This window comes from Suncus etruscus, chromosome 6, assembly GCF_024139225.1.
Source record: "Suncus etruscus isolate mSunEtr1 chromosome 6, mSunEtr1.pri.cur, whole genome shotgun sequence".
NCBI lineage: Eukaryota > Metazoa > Chordata > Mammalia > Eulipotyphla > Soricidae > Suncus > Suncus etruscus.
The window spans coordinates 57,419,794-57,436,651 of NC_064853.1; the positions used below are offsets into that span (position 1 = coordinate 57,419,794).

A 16,858-nucleotide genomic window follows, 5' to 3' on the forward strand; every position below is an offset into this window, starting at 1 on the left:
ATATAGTCATTGAAATATATAGATCAGCTACTTTACAATTTGAACCATATCCTTAGTCTCCTCTTGTCTTCTTTATTCTTCTCTTCTTTTTCTTCTTCCTTCTCTTCTTCCTCCTATTTTCTTCTTTCTCTTCTTCCCCTTACTATTCTTTGCCTTCTTTTTACTCTCCTTCCTCCTCTTCTTTTTCTTCTTCCATTTCATATTCCCCCTCTTCTTACTATTTTTCAAAATATTCTTCTTACTCTTCCTTGCCTTATTCTTACTCTTCTTTGACTTAATTTTCTTACTCTTCTTCTTTACCTTATTCTTCTTAAAATTTCTCGTCCTTCTCTTTCTGTTCTCACTCTTCCTCCAACTCCTCTTATTATTCTTGTTCTGGGTTTCTGGGACTTCATTGATTCCTATGTTGTTTCTGTTGAGTTTATCAAAGACTTCTATTTTCATCAGTTCAGATTCTTTGAGTAGTTTAGGCATTGTCTGATCATTTGCTTTAAGGTTCTCATCGAATCTCTTCTGCTGTATGGAGTTGTTATGCATCTCCTTCTCTGGCTCACTGACCCCGTTTGCAGCTGCCATTACTCCAGTGGAATTACTCCGTTATTCCATTGAGGTTTTTAATTCATAAGCTGCATTTTCAGACCCGTTATTTCAGTGTGAAATTTTCTAATTTCAATCGTCAAATCCTCTTGATTCTTATTTGTGCTTCATTCAAGTCTATTGATGCTTTTTTTGAGCTCCATGAACATCTTTCATAATTCTTCTCTAAACCTCTTATTTGAGAGGATACCTGACTGTTTGGTATTTTTCAAATTATCAGAGCATTCAATTTTGATTCTATACATGGGGTTGTACTGCAAAATTTCCCCATTGTGAAGCTTGTGGTGTACTTTTTATTATGGGCAGAAGTGGGGTTCAGGGGTTGAAAGATGAGCACGTCTGCTGAGTGCAACAGAATGGCTGCGCTCCTCAGGTGTGGGTCCTGGAGAGATTTTTAGTGTCTTCTGGGTTGCCTCCCGCAAAAAAAAAATGATAATAAATATTTTAATAGAGAAAAATACAGGAGTGAAAAAGGCAAGAGTAAATAAGAAAGAAGTTGGCATTTTCATTACTACACAAAGAGAAATCCTCAAGAAGAAAAGGTAAAGTTTGTACAATGGAAAGAGCTACATGGAGGCATTGAAAGCCATATTCAAAGTTAATAGTGAGCACCAAAGGATTTCACACAGCCCCTTTGAATATTATTCCATGAGACGTAGTTTTCTGGTTTGTGCTACTGGACACATTCTGCTTTAAATCTTCTTAAATTTTCCAGCTGTAGTGGCCAATGCATTCTTCAGAGAACACAAACCAGATTTCTGGCTTCTTCTTTTTGTGCTTTCCTAATTCCATTTCCCAAGCATTGTAATTAAACTCTCCCTCTTGAAAGTAGAAATAATGGGTCATTTAAAATACTGACTGCAGCTTCTCCAACTAATTTGAAGTTAATATCAGATCCGATGACTTAAGGGCAAACAGACACAACTGAAAAGTGTAATTCTTATTATCTGTTGCTTCTTGATAGATGTAGATTCACCAGTATCTGTACAGCACTGTCTTTCATTTTTGTCTGTTTCCACATGGGCAATATGGCAGCTTCAGTTCCCTGTGATAAGTGCTGAATAAGGGGACAAATAGCAAATGGACATAAGTCGGTACTAAAAGATTATGGGTTCACAGTTTTTGCTAAGAATGTTCATCACTGGGAATGGGGCGGGGGTGATGTTCGTCACTTCTTTGGAGTAGAAAGTGGGAATAAATGGGTTACCTTAATAAGAAATTATATAGAAGGGAAATTATCAGTTTGAATTCTTAGTCAACTATCTGTACAATTAGGATAGATGGAAACATAGGGCATGCTAGGTTGCCCCTAGTTCCAGGGAGCTCACAAAGAAATCTAGCTCATGATTTTCAACAAAATATTTGTGCTTCTGAGCAAATGTGTTCCCAGCTGTGAGTGAGTTGTTTCCCATATGAATCCTTTCCTGATACTAAATGAAAAACAATTTGCAACCACATTTTGTACAGATGCATTTAAGTTTTTTCACTGTGCTTAAGAATCTTGTTTTCTAAGAATCTTGTTTCCAATCTCAGAAGTCACCCTCCCTCTCATTCTGTTTTCTTGCTTTTGCTCCACAAATCCAGAAATATCAGTTTCCTTTATCAGCGGGGCCCTGATTTCATTGTTCCTTAGTCAATGTTTATAATGTCCTTTGGTTCTCTCATTAACCTCCCAAATCGAACTCCCCATTGCTCTAATATACAATTTAAAATGATTTGGAAGTGGAGCTTATTTTTTTTCCACATGGGCAAGATGCCTGTTGAAATAGAATGCAAGATTTGGTCTCTTTGAAGAATGTCTTTTATTAAGTAATTTGACTTGAGAGTACTTATTTATGGTCAAGGTCCAAGAATCTCTCTGTAAGATGCCTCACTAGTTGTTTTTCTACCTAATCTGAAAATAATAGCCTTTCTTAAATTGGTTTCTCATTCTCTCTCCTCTCTCTCCCCTCTCTCCTCTCTCTCCTCTCTCCTCTCTCCTCTCTCCTCTCTCTCCTCTCTCTCCTCTCTCTTCTCTCTCCTCTCTCTCCTCTCTCTCCTCTCTCTCCTCTCTCCTCTCTCTCCTCTCTCTTCTCTCTCCTCTCTCTCCTCTCTCTTCTCTCCTCTCTCTCCTCTCTTCTCTCTCCTCTCTCTATCTTCTCTCCTCTCTCTCTCCTCTCTCTCCCCTCTCTCCTCTCTCTCCTCTCTCCTCTCTCTTTCTCCTCTCTCTCTCTCTCTCTCTCTCTCTCTCTCTCTCTCTCTCTCTCTATCTCTCTCTCTCTCTCAGTTCCTCTTGCCTCCAGATTCCTGGTGATTTAATCAGATTTGTGTGGTTGAGGGAGTTGGAGGGGGTGCTTTCTCTAAGGAAAAATGTAGCAACATATAACACAATGGAACAGAAGCCATATTTATCCTTTGTTTATTAACTGCAACATTGATTTCTAGGAAGAATCTGTGGTCAGTATTCAGCTCATTCTCAGAGCTCATTCCCAGAGCTATCACCAGGTTAATAGCTTCTTATACCCAAAAACTGGGGAGGAAAATCAGGGGGAGTTTTTGAGGGGAAGTTTTCCAATGTGAAATATGAACAAGATGTTTAAGAGTTAAGACCCATCAAGGTTCATTTTTCTCACCTGTAAAATGGAGCTAATAATAAAGCTAAATTCATGTGAAGATTAGATAAGACTGTATGAAATCATTAGCATAGTGCTTGAAAATTTAGAAGCGAGAGTAAGATTCCCAATTGGAGTTTGATTGTCTTCTACAAATCCTCTGACACATGTAATTTTGGGCAAGCCAAAGCACAAGTCAGTTTGCTAATTTGTCAAGTTAGGAAATATTTGAATCTACCTTATAGAATTGTTGTAAGGATTAAATGAACTAATAAAAGCTACTTTGTAGAGTATCTGGTATACAACTATAAACTACATAAGTTCTTGCTATTATTATAAAAAAATAGCATTCTTGGGGCCAGAGTGGTGGTGCAAGCAGTAAGGTCTCATGCTAGCCTAGGACGGACCCTTTGTTCAATCCCCTGGCGTCCCATATGGTCCCCCAAGGAAGGAGCAATTTTTGAGCACATAGCCAGGAGTAACCCCTGAGTGTCACCGGGTGTGACCCAAAAACCAAAAAAAAAAAATAGGATTCTTAGTTTATATATTGAAATTTGAAATTAGTTCAGCTCTGAAAATATTGTCTTGGAAAACACATAAAATTAAAATAAGGTAAAAAAAATTAAAATAAGGTCATAAAGGTTTGATCTTTGTAGACTAAAATAGTTAGTGACAAAAGAAACAAATGTTTTAACTGAGCCAGCTCCATAGACTCACTTTTTCTTTGAAGGGGATGTAAAAGAAGTCGTGAAAGATCATGGGTATACCGGCCACACAACAGAAAGCTAGCCATAGAGGATGGGACCACACCCTTACTCCTTCCATAACCACATCTACTATATCCATTACCCAGACTCACGGCTTTACCAATGATACTTCCTAATCATCCCTCTAATTTCCTTTGGGGATGCCAATCTGACCATAGTTCAGGTATAGTGATATTTTGGCTGATATCACTGATATCACCTGGAATTTTTCGATAAAGTGTGGACCCTCCTCTCATATTTTTCTTCTTCTGGGGAGCCTGGCAGCCGAGAAAACTTCCTTAAAAGCTACAGTATCAGTAATGATGCTTTGAATTTCTGGAAAACTCAAATTTTTGGTGCTATCATCTCTATAGGAACACACCAATTTTCCAGAATGGACAGCTAATAATAAAAGTTACTAAAATTTCTGACATTGTATAAGTGAATTCATTGGAGATATACTAATTTTTACAAATGTACTTTTTCTTTTAAAAAAACTTTCTACTCTTCCTTTTTCTTTTTAGTTTTTTTTTCACTTATCTAGACACAAATGTATTATGGTCAACTTTAAAAATAATTAAAAATAAACAAAGAAGTACTGCTAAGAAATGTTATAATGTACTACAATCTGGGGACTTGTGGACAAAGTAATTGTACATGGGTTCTGCCTTATTTTTCTTAATGTTCTTTGACTGTAAGTTCAATATTTAGGCATCATTAAGAGGTTTTCTTCTGAGAACTCTATTTATGGGTGATTGTCCTTCCACTGTAACTTTACCTTGTCCTCTTTGCATCATTGATCTCATAATTAAAAATAAAAAATTAAAAAAAATAAGCAAAGAAAACAGAATTCTTTGTCTTGAGGTGACCATTGGGAAAGAAAGGTGTCCCAGATGCTTCAGTTATCCTCACATTTCTGCTGAAGTTCCTTTGTCCCAGATGACCTACACAAAAGGGGAGTCTGACCTCTGGTTGACCCAAGCTGCTTTTAAAGTCTGAAAAGACTGAGTTAAAGAAGTGTTTATATGGGGTAATTCTCTTCAACCCCTTCTTTTAGGGACAGAATTTAATATTATTGAGGGTCATATGAGGCTACTCCTAATAACTATTAATATAAAGTTTGCTTAATTTTAGAAAGATGGAGGTCAATTCAAAGAAGAGTGGGTCATTATATGTTGAGATCAGCAAAAGTTTGAGAAAACATACATTCTTATGACCCCTCAACATCTATGCCAAAGTTCATGCCAGTATATATGTTTTCCTGCTCATTTGAGATTCTTGGTTGAACCTATGCTATTATAAAGCACAGATGTATAAGTTATGTAATAACAAAAATGGAAAGTTGCTTACTTAAGCCAATGTGTATTTTATGTAGTTTTTAAAAAAATATCAGTATAAAAGAACTATCACATAGAGTGATCAGATTAGACATCAAAGGAAGGGTCTCTGGGTTAAGAGAACTTGGGCAAATCTTTTCTCTAATCTTATATTATATTTCCTTTACCTCACAACAAATAAGATAAAGACTGTAAGAAGAAATTTAAATGCAAAAGCAATGTAAATGTTTAAATTTAAAAAGTGATTTAAATAAGAAATACCTTAAGTGCATGAAGTTGAATTTAGAAGAAGTAGGATGAGAGAAAATGTGAATTATCAATACAAAAAGGAGACTGAGGTGTGAGGGAAAAATAAAATTTTAAGATATCAATTTTAGGCACAAGAAGAAATCAATTTAGAAATTAAAACTTAGGTGGCTAGTAAACTAAAAGAAGTTATAAATAAATTGGAAGTAAGCATTTAATACCTATTTCTATGCGGATAGTAAAAGTTAGGTTTGTGAACTGTTTTAATGGCGTAGAAAAATATAAATATATAAGGCTAAGAAAAACAAATGGTGAGATGTCATAGGTATGGCGAGAACGTACATATATGTAAAGCATACAACTTATAAGAAACAATGTTTATACATTGTTTATATATTCTTATCAAATGTATCTCAGAGAGGTCACCAGAGATTTTTCAATGTTTTTCTAAAAGTTTTCTTTAGTGAACATGAATTAATTTTAGTGAAACTAAACTAATTAAAGTAACAAAAGTTATTTTAAAAGTGCTACATCAAAGTAGCTCAACTAGAGGGTATTAAGGATTCTGAAGTTTCTTTTGGCCCAGATATGGAGCCTTCTGCCAAAGGCTCTCCATAAGCCTGCCTAGATATGCACTACCTGCAGGAGCACGAAAATCCGACAAAATCATGCAAGTCCAGAGGTTCTAACCTTTGCATTCACTTCAAGAATACTTGGGAGAGGCTCAAGCTATCAAAGGTATGCACAACCAAAAGCCACTAAGTATCTGAAGAATACTGACCTGCAAAAGCAGTGTGTGCAACTTCTGGCATTACAATGGTGGTGTTGATAGATGCACCCAGGCTAAACAGTAGAGCTGGACACTGGGTTGGTAGCTCAAAAAGAGTGCAGAATTTTCACTGCACATAATTAAAAATGCAGAGAGCAATGCTGAACATAAGGGTCTATATGTTGATTCTTTGGCCATCGAGCATATCCAGGTGAATAAAATACCTGAGATGTGTTGCAGAACTGAGAGGGCTACTCAGCTAATTAACCTGTACATGAGTGCTCCCTGCCACATTGAGATAATACAGAGAAAGAGCAAATAGTTCCTAAACCAGAAGATGAAATTTTAGAGAAGTAAAAGATCTCACAGAAGATACTGAAGAAGCAAAAACTTCTTTGCACGAGAACTTCTTTGGCATGAGAATAAATAAGCATAAAATAAATAGACCCAATTAAAAAAAAAAGAAAGTGAAAGATCCAACACTAATACCTCTTGTTTCACCTATTAACAGCCCAGAGTGTCAAGAAGGCCAGCTCTCAGTTGTATGCTGCTTATGTTGCATTAGGAACACTTTCAAATGTGTTATATCCAGTAACTCATTGAATCCTCACTAAGATTCCACTGTATCAATTTGCTGTGACAAAAACACCACAGAACAAGAAATTTAGGCAATGTTTTGATGCCTCACAGTTGTGGAGTCCAAAGACCTAAGTCAAGGTGTTGACATAGTCCTCTAAGAAAAGCCTACTCAAGACTTCTCTTCTTGGCTAGCTCTTTCATACAATTATCCAGACTATCTTCTTGCTAGTCATTATCTTTCTTCTTATCTTTTTTATTGTGGCCAAAGTGAGTTACACATCTTTCACAGTAAAATTTAAGGTACATAGTGATAATGAATAAGGGGAATTCCCACCACCAGTGTTGTCTTCCCTCCATCCCTTTCCCCAGCATACGTCTCACTTCTCCCTTCTTTACCCCCCCCCCAATGCTAGTGTAACTGGTCCCCACTTGTACAGCTTATTATAGATTGGATATCGATTCTGTTGTCATTGACTTGGATTTGGTGTTCAAATCTGATCATTTTTTATTTCCACTAAGTGTTCATATGACTGTCTGGTCCTGGTACCGTCCATTTTTCCCCTTCAAATTATGAGGCTGAGCAAGATGATTTCAGTAATGTGGTTCCGTTGGAAGTGTAAGAAATGAAAAGGGGAAGAAGCAACAAAAACCTAGATGGAATCATCTAGGTGTCATAAGTATAAATTTAGAAGAAGAAAAGGGAAAAAGGTAACAAAACAACACGAGAGAAAAAGAAAAAAAATAACAAAAAACCAATGAAGCAATAACAACAAAAATACAAAAATAGCAAAAAAAAAATGAACAAACAAAAACCAAAACCCAAAACCAGCAACTACAAAAGACAAGCAAAAAAAAAAAAAGACAAAAGAACAAGCAAAAAAATCCCACAAACACCCATACATACAAAAACAAACAAAACCCTAACCAGCAACTACTTAAAAAAGTTTGTGTTTCTTCTCTCTCTCTCTCTCTCTCTCTCTCTCTCTCTCTCTCTCTCTCTCTCTCTCTCTCTCTCTCTCTCTCTCTCTCTCTCTCTCTCACTCACTCTCTCTCTCTCTCTCACTCTCTCTCTCTCTCTCTCTCTCTCTCTCTCTCTCTCACATAGGCACAGTAAGTATTGGGGAAATTGGAGAAGAAATTCCCTTGGCCTAAGAGATACAGGGTTTCTCCATCCTTGAAGTATACTGCCATGGGAACTACTATATGCTCCATACTCATTCACTTACACACTCCAAGGTCTTTTTATGGTGCCAAGAAACTTTCTACTCAGTTGTGGATGATAACATTAGGCCTCTGTAGCTAGAGATCTTGCTATTTGCGTAGGTCATAGGATAAAGGCTAGGAGAGAGGTTTTCTTTACAGTTCTGTTCCATCACTATTGTTGTAATTGGTCTTCTGCAAATAGTGGTCTTGGTTTTTGCTCAGATCCTTGGACAGAACCTCACACAGAGTCTTTCAGTGTGGTTCTAGAAGTTCTGCTCAGTCAAAGTCAGGCCTCTGGCATTAGAGATCTTGGTTTTTGTATGAATCTTAGATGGAGGCCTAAGCTAGGACTTTTCTCATTGATCCCATGATAGGTTCTAGCCAGACCTTGTTTGTCTAAGTCAGTCTCCTGTAGTTGGCGATTTTGTCTGACATGTCTTCTACTGTTAGGTGATAAGATATGGGAGCCCTCTCTTAGATCAAGTTGTTGCCGTTTCCTCACGTCAGGATGTCATATCATAACTGATGCAGGTTGGTGCCAGGGCTGTATTAGGTGTTTCCTAGGAGTTTCCTGATGTTGTTTTTTGGACCTGTATTGTTTCTGCTATTGTCTCTGGTGTGGGGTTTTGAGTTGGAAAAAATATAGAGATTACTCAAAAAACTGGAAATTGAGCTCCCATATGATCCAGTTATACCACTCCTAGGGATATACCCTAGAAACACAAAAGCACAATACAAAAATGCCTTCTGCTTGCCTATATTCATTGCAGCAGTATTTACAATAGCCAGGATCTGGAAACAACTCACATACCAAACAACAGATGAGTGGCCAAAGAAATGGTGGTACATATACACAATAGAATATTATGCAGCTATCAGAAAAAATGAAGTCATGAAATTTTCCTATACATGCGTGGACAAGGAAACTTTTATGCTGAATGAAATAAGTCAGAAGGAGAGAGATAGACATGAATAGTCTCACTCATTTGTGGGATTTAAGAAAAATTATTGTAATAATGCCTAGAGACAATAGAGATGAGGACTGGAAGGACCTGCCCATGATATAAGTTTATCACAAAGAGTGGTGAGTTCTAGTTAGAGAAATAACTACACTTAAAACTATCATGACAATGGTAGTGAGTGAGAGAAATAGAATGCCTGTCTCAAATATAGGCAAGGGGTGGGGAAGGAGGGGGATGGGATGCATTGCTGGTGAGAAGGTTGCACTGGTGAAGTGATGTGTTCATTTTTATAACTGAAATCCAACTACAAACATGTTTGTAATCATGGTGCTTAAAGAAATTATTATAAGGTTAAAATAAATAAATAATAAAAACAAAAAATTATATTAGATTTTTTTATTATTTGGGGGTCAGTGCCATTAGCTTCCATATTGTTTTACAAAGAATGAATTATTTTCTTTGATTCCAGAATTGATTTACTATTTTCTGTTGATAATGTTTACAACAATATACATTTATTATTTATACCAAAAATGAGAAAGAAAATAATAATTAAATAATATCAATGATGCTTTTAAATCTCTACTTTTGTTTGGTAATGTGTTGCAAGCTTTCACCAATTGACTCAAGAATTCTTAACTGGGAAGGTAATTCAAGAGACAGGAGAACATACTTTGATGCTGGAGCTCTGAATACCATCTTCATCATCATGTGGTCTTCAGAAACCTCTGGGGTAAAGCCCCAGTGAGTGAATGAGGACGTCTTTGAGCATCACAAAATGTGGTCCCAAATAAACAAGACATGAGCCATTTCTTCTAATTCTCTGTCGTATACATTGCAAATTAGTCACTACCTCTATAGTTACTACTAAAATCTTTTTTATGCCACCAAATTGGATGATAATAAAGATCATATTTTTGTACTAAATTGGAGATTCAGTTTTCTCATTCTTTCCCTGTGAGTCACTTTTGAAATCCAGGATGCTGTTCATGGCATTAAATTACAGTGATTTTATAAGCTATTGTTGAGTTTTTTCACATGGAGAATAGATTCTAAGGCAGATCTAATTGAGTTAATATAATGAGTACATTTTCATGTGAGCAAATCTCTGGTGGGCTGCTCTTTCTTTTGGATCATGAATCACAGGTTCTGAGCTATAAATACCAAAGTAAATTTACTTGTGTGTCTGAAGGAGGAAGGATACCTTGTCATATCTTATTTATATTTAAAATGTCATTTTCAGTGAATCTCCTGTCTAAATCTTTGACTAGTAGCAGATTCCTCAATACTTGCTTGAAACAAACAAACAAAAACTTAGATAATTTAAATGGACAACAAAACTTTCCAATCTAGTAAAGATAAAACAAATCCATTTTGAGTCTCATCTAAACTACATTTTCAAAACATCACACAGGCATTCACATCAGAACATTTCACATTGATTTTATTTTTGACATTAATGGTTTGCTCATTCCTGACTCTTGTTGCTTCATATTGAGCAAGCAGCAATGAAAGACAAGAATGACAATACTCATTTTCTAAAAATGACTCCAGGCAAAATATCATTTTCTCTTCTGCTTTTTATGATGAAATACAAGTGGGATAATACTTCTGAAAGAAAGGCAGTGGCATGAGGCAGAGGAGGTAGGTAGAGTTAATTCAAATTTCTAGTGTTACATATCTTGTTTGAAGTCTGAAGTTCTTAAAAAAATGATAGAAATCTGATACTATGAGCAGCTAAATTTTTTCTGGTGAGATCAGCTAAAAACTGCATCTATCCCAGTGAAATGTAATTGGACCATATGCTTCTGCACACATTGTGCCACAGGAAACCTCAGCAGCCCCTTGTGCTCAATATTTTGAAATCCTACAGAATCAGCATATCAACATATTGTAAAATCTCAAAACATATACATGAATTAAAAATTTTAATTTAAATAATAATCTAGCAAAATACAGTCTTTGGCACATGACTCAGCTTCTTCAGTAAAAGATTCAAACTCAGTAGACTTCGACATAGTAGACATAGTTATTAAAATATTTAATCTGGGTTTTTGTTGTTGTTATGGGAGTGATCGTGGTGATGTTGGTAGTGGGAGAAGAGTACTTCTGGTGGTGATCAGGACAGGGGTAGGGTGCCTCAATGCTAGGGATTAAATTCTTGCATTAAAATGCAATGTTTGGGGCCAGAGAGGTAGTACAATAGGTAGGACACTTGTTTTCATGCCATCGAAGCAAAAAGTACTCAGTAGCCTGAGTACTGCCAAGTGTGATATAAAAAAAAACAAATAAATAGCTTGTGCTCTATAACTTGAGTCACAACCCCAATTTCTAATTGTTTTTAGAATAAGATACAGGATTTACAATATAACTATTAATGTTTTAGAAATACAGTGTTACTGTGACCCACCACTACTGTCCCAAGGCCCCTTTGTGTCCTCACTCTGCCCTCCTTCCTAACAGATTCCATTATTTAAACACGATCTTAATTTTTTTTATTGGCCATTTTCTGTTCACTTAAAAGTATGACTTTCAGGAGCTAGAGCAATGGCGCAGCAGTAGGACACTTGCCTTGCACGCAGCTGACCTAGGACGGATCATGGTTCGATCCCCTAGCATCCCATATGGTCCCTCAAGCCAGGAGCAATTTCTGAGCGCATAGCAAGGAGTGACCCCAGAGTGTCACCGGATGTGGCCCAGAAACCAAAAATAAAAAAAAAATATGACTTTCAGCCTGCCACTAGAAAACCCAGCAGTCTGCACACAGGTGCCATCTTCCTAGAAAATAAATAGCCTGGCTCTTCCACCAAGCTCCAATAGAAAACAATGGTTACTAATACTTCCCAGGTAGTCCTGTACTATCTAATATCTCTGTGGCACTCTCAGAAAGTACAGAAACTCAACACTACTCCCTAGACCCTCTTAGAAAAATGGTTCAGCTCAGTGACTTAATCTTATCAAATTTTCAAGTAACCAAATTTGTTTTGGATCTATAAATCTTGTTCATGACACTTCAATATCTTATAGAAGTGTCAACCCAGTAATATCACAGAAATCTAATGGGAATGTTACATAACAATCTACCAACCTCAGTGAGCCTAAACAATAACATAGTAGGCTAGACTAACATCAACTGCAGCCCAGTAAATCCTTAGACACTGACTTTAGACACCAAGGGGAGATGTAACAATCATTCAAATTGACCTGTAAGATCTAAGTTTTAATTTTATTTGCCTTGTGTTATAACATTCAATATGAAGTAAATTTGTGCCTGCATGGAGGCAGGCTATGGTGGTGGGTGGGAGACTGGGGACACTGGTGAAGGGAAGGTCACACTGCTGGTGGGATTAATGTTTAAATATTTAATGTCTAAAACTACTGTATTATGAACCACTTGGTAAATCACAGTGTTATAATAAAAAAGTTTAAAAAATAGATGACCCTGAAATAGGTTAAGGAAAGAGACTACTGGACACATTGGAATAGCAACTAAAATTAAACTCTTCCTAGCTAAAAGACTCACTAATTTCTCAGTAAAGAAAATATTAATTGTTGAACAATCTGGTGTTGACCAAATTGAAACACAGTCTTTTAACCTCAAATTATACCATAGCCTTTAAGTAGACTTTGCCAAATTCTCCTTTTTTATAATTTTGCAACATCTTCAATGTCCCAAATCTCCCTCCTCCCCACCCAACCTAGAATGTATTTGTAATTGAACTCAATACAATGAAAGAAAAATATTAGGGGATTATTCTGAGATTCAGACCCTGCGAATCTGACTAACTCTAGGTCTTCTCTACCCCTGCTCTGCTCTGTCTTCCTGACATCACACTAGAAGGTAAATCATGCACAACTTGACGTTGAATACTGAGTGACTAGGGATTACTTCCCTAATTATGTTTCTCTGTTGCCACTTTTAAACAACATCTATTAAATACATGGGACAAGGAGGCTAGGAGCTAAGACAAAAGATGTATCTGCTTTTGCAGAATGTCCATATTGTTTTCCCAAAAATTCTGGACCAGTTGATATTCCCACCAGCAGTGAATTCCTACCAGCAGTACATTCCCCCCTTCCACACATTTTGCCATCACTAGTTGTTCTTGTTCTTTTTGTTTTGTTTTGGGGGGTCACAACTGGTGGCTCTCAGGGATTACTCCTTGCTCTGCACTCAGAAATTGCTTCCAGCTGGCTTGGAGAACCACATGAGATCCCAGGAATTGAACCCAGGTCTGTCTGGGGTGATCTGTATGCAAGGCAAATGCCCTACCACTGTGCTATCTCTCCAGCCTCTATTCTTGTACTTTTTGAAGTGTGCCAGTCTCTTTGGTATGAGTTAATATTTCATTGTAGTTTTGATTTGCATCTCCCTAACGATTAATGATGTGAAGCATTTTTTCATGTGCCTTTTGACCATCTGTGTTTTTTCTATGAGGAAGTTTCTGTTCATATCATTTCCCTATTTATTGATGGGATTAGATGTCTTTTCCTTGTTAAGCTCTATTGGTGCATTATATTTTAGATATTTACTCTTAATGTAGACATTAGGTAAATATCTTCTCCCAGTCCAGGGGCAGTCTTTGTATTCTAGCCATCATTTTCTTTAAGATAGATACAAAAACTTCTTAGCTTAATGTAGTCCCATTTGTTTATCTTTGCTTCTACTTGTTTTGTTAGTGGAGTTTTATCCTTGAAGATGCCTTTAGCTTCAACGTCATGGAGGTTTATGCCTATAGTTTTCTCTATGTACTTTATGGTTTCAGGTCTGATGTCAAGATCTTTAATTCATTTTGTTTTGACTTTTGTGCATGACATTGAGAAGACATCTGAGTTGTTTTTCTTATATCTGACCAGTTTTCCCAACACCACTTGTTGAAGAGATTTTCCTTTCTCCACTTTGTATTTATTACTCCTTCATCATAGATTAATTGATCATATACCTGAGGGTTTGTCTCAGGATTTCAAGTAAATTTCATTGATTTGAGGGTCTATATTTATCTAGTACTATGCTGCACTCCTGTGAATAAACACTAGGGGACCCAAAGACACAATGCACAAAAGGCACCTAAACTTCTATATTCACTGCAGCACTAGTCAGAATTGCCAGAATCTCAAAATAACTTGGGATATATCCCAAGTTATTTCCAGATGAGTGGATAAAGAATTTTGGTACGTAAATAAGGGGCTGGGCGGTGGCGCTAAAGGTAAGGTGCCTGCCTTGCCTGCGCTAACCTTGGACGGACCGCGGTTCGATCCCCCGGTGTCCCATATGGTCCCCCAAGCCAGGAGCAACTTCTGAGCACATAGCCAGGAGTAACCCCTGAGCGTTACTGGGTGTGGCCCAAAAACCAAAAAAAAAAAAAAAAAAAAGAATTTTGGTACGTAAATTAGACTATGCAGTTGCTAGGAAAAACAAAATCCTGAAATTTGCTTATACATGGATGGTATTAGGCTAAGTGAAATGAATCAGAAATATGGACAAAATAATCACAATTACCTATGAGAAATATAAGGGAAGTTATTGTAGTAGTAGTGCCCAAGACAATAGAGATGAGGACCAGTAGGACTAGTCCATTGTAGGAAGCTTACCACAAATAACAAGGGAGTGCAGTTAAGGCAGAGAAGGAATATCTGTGACAATGATAGTTGAAAATGATTACTCTGGACAAGAATTAGGTGCTGAAATGAGATAAAGTGATGCGTATGATATCCTTTCAGTTAGAATATTGTAAATCATAGTGCCTAAAAAGAAAAAAATGGAAGAAAGAGAAATAGAGAAAAAAGAATATTTTCTACCATGCATCACAAAAAAACAGCTATGCTGTGCTGTGCTGTGCTGGCACAGATGTGGCAAGATAGAGATTCTAATTTATTGCTAGAGGGAATGCTGACTGATCCAGTCCTTTTGGAAAACAATATAGCTATTCTTCTTGGTATCCAAGAATACCAGTCCTAGGAATATGCCTTAGGAACCCAAAACACAGTTCATAAAAGCCCTCTGCATTCTATGTTCACTGCAGAATATTTACAGTAGCAAGAATATGAAAACAACACATCACCCAAGAACAGGTGAGTGGATAATGTACTGGTACTTAGACAATGGAATTCTGAAGCAGAAGCCTCATGGCCCAATCCTGGGGGATTTGGCAGACACTGGTCTGGAAGCAAACAATGACATAGGAAATAATCTATACACAGTTATAGAGATAAAAAAGGTTCATGGCCTTCCACTGCAAGCCTTCCTCTCACTAGCCCTAAGACCAGCAAGCAGAAAGTTCAGTAGTAGAAAATTGAAATCCAAAGCTGCTTTACTGAGACGAGGGGGTTTTACTGGGAACCCAAAGATCACACCCAGCAGAGAACAGGTCTAAAGGCATGAATCTAAAAGGATCTTCGATCCAAAGGTTCTTTCTTCCAATGAGTGACAGCTTATCCTAAATAGGATGGAAACTAACAGAATACTATGTAACAATTAGGAAAAATAAAGTCATGAAATTTGCTTCACCATGGATGGATATGAAGAGTATTATGCTGAGTAAAATGAGTCAGAGGGAGAGGAATTGACATAGAATGGACTCAGTTATTTGTGAGATATCAGGAAAAAATTAGATAGTATGGCAATAATATACAATGATAATAGAGAATGAGGGTCAGGAGGACCAGTCATTGGTAAGTTTGCCACAAATAATGGAGCAGTACAGTTAGAGTAGAGAAGGGACTACTATGAAAATGATAATGATAGTTGAAACTTACAACTTCTGATAAGAACTGGGTGCTCAAAGGACGTAAAGTGATACCCTTTCATTAACAGTATTGCAAACTACAGTGTCTGAAAAGGAAAAGAAGAAGGAGAAAGAGAGAAGAAAAACGTCTGCCCCAGAGGCAGGCATGGAGGTGGGCACAAGAAAAACTGGGGACATTATTGGTTGGAAATAGGCACTGATGAAGAGGATGTATACTGTATGAAAAACTCAGTTATGAACAACTTTGTAGCCACAGTTTAATTATTTTATTATTGAATTATTTTTTAATTAATAAAAACTTTAAAAAAAGAAAATTTTCTGCCATAGTGGCAGGCAGTGGATATTAGGTGAGGGTGGTATGCATACTGCAGACATTGGCTGCCAAAAATATGCACTGGTGATGGGATGGATGTTGGAATAATGTTCCAGCGCCTATCGTGAACAACTTTGTTACTGTATCTTATGGTGATTCAATTAAGAACTTTATTAATTAAAAATCGTACAAAATAAATGGTCCTACATATCAGTTACAAGCTCAGAACAAGTGAAGAAAATCTTGTTCAATTCAGTTATCTCACTTTCCAGCTTTGTAAACTTTCAATCAGTCGTGTAACTTTTTGTCTTGTTTTTGGGCCATGTTTGGTCATGCTCAGGGTTTATTCCCTGCTCTGCACCTAGAAATCACTCCTGAAGGGCTCAGGACAGTATATGGGATGCCAGGGAGTGAATTTGGTTCAGTTGTGTGCAAGGCAAGAATCTTCCCTGATGTACTATTGCTCCAGCCCAATCATGAAATGTTTTTAAAGCTCATTTCCTAGCCTGAAAAATTTGGCCAATGATTATGCTTATTATTCTCAAAATTATAAATGGTTATTCATTTTAAAGAAAATTATAGAAAGAATGGAAAATGTTTAATAGAAATCCTGAAATATCTTGAACTCCAACTAAATGTTTCCTAAGAGCATGCTTCTGAGATATTCTTTTCATATGATTCTTGGGTCCATCTCAGCCATTTTTTTTTTTTTGGTTTTGGGCCACACCCGGTGGTGCTCAGGGGTTACTCCTGGCTGTCTGCTCAGAAA

The 16,858-nt window shown here is 36.9% G+C and overlaps 1 pseudogene; it reads left to right on the forward strand.

The window, feature by feature from the left end:
• The first annotated feature begins 6,147 nt into the window (after nt 1-6,147).
• LOC126011767 (60S ribosomal protein L17-like) lies at nt 6,148-6,706 on the forward strand (annotated as a pseudogene).
• Nucleotides 6,707-16,858: the final 10,152 nt, after the last annotated feature.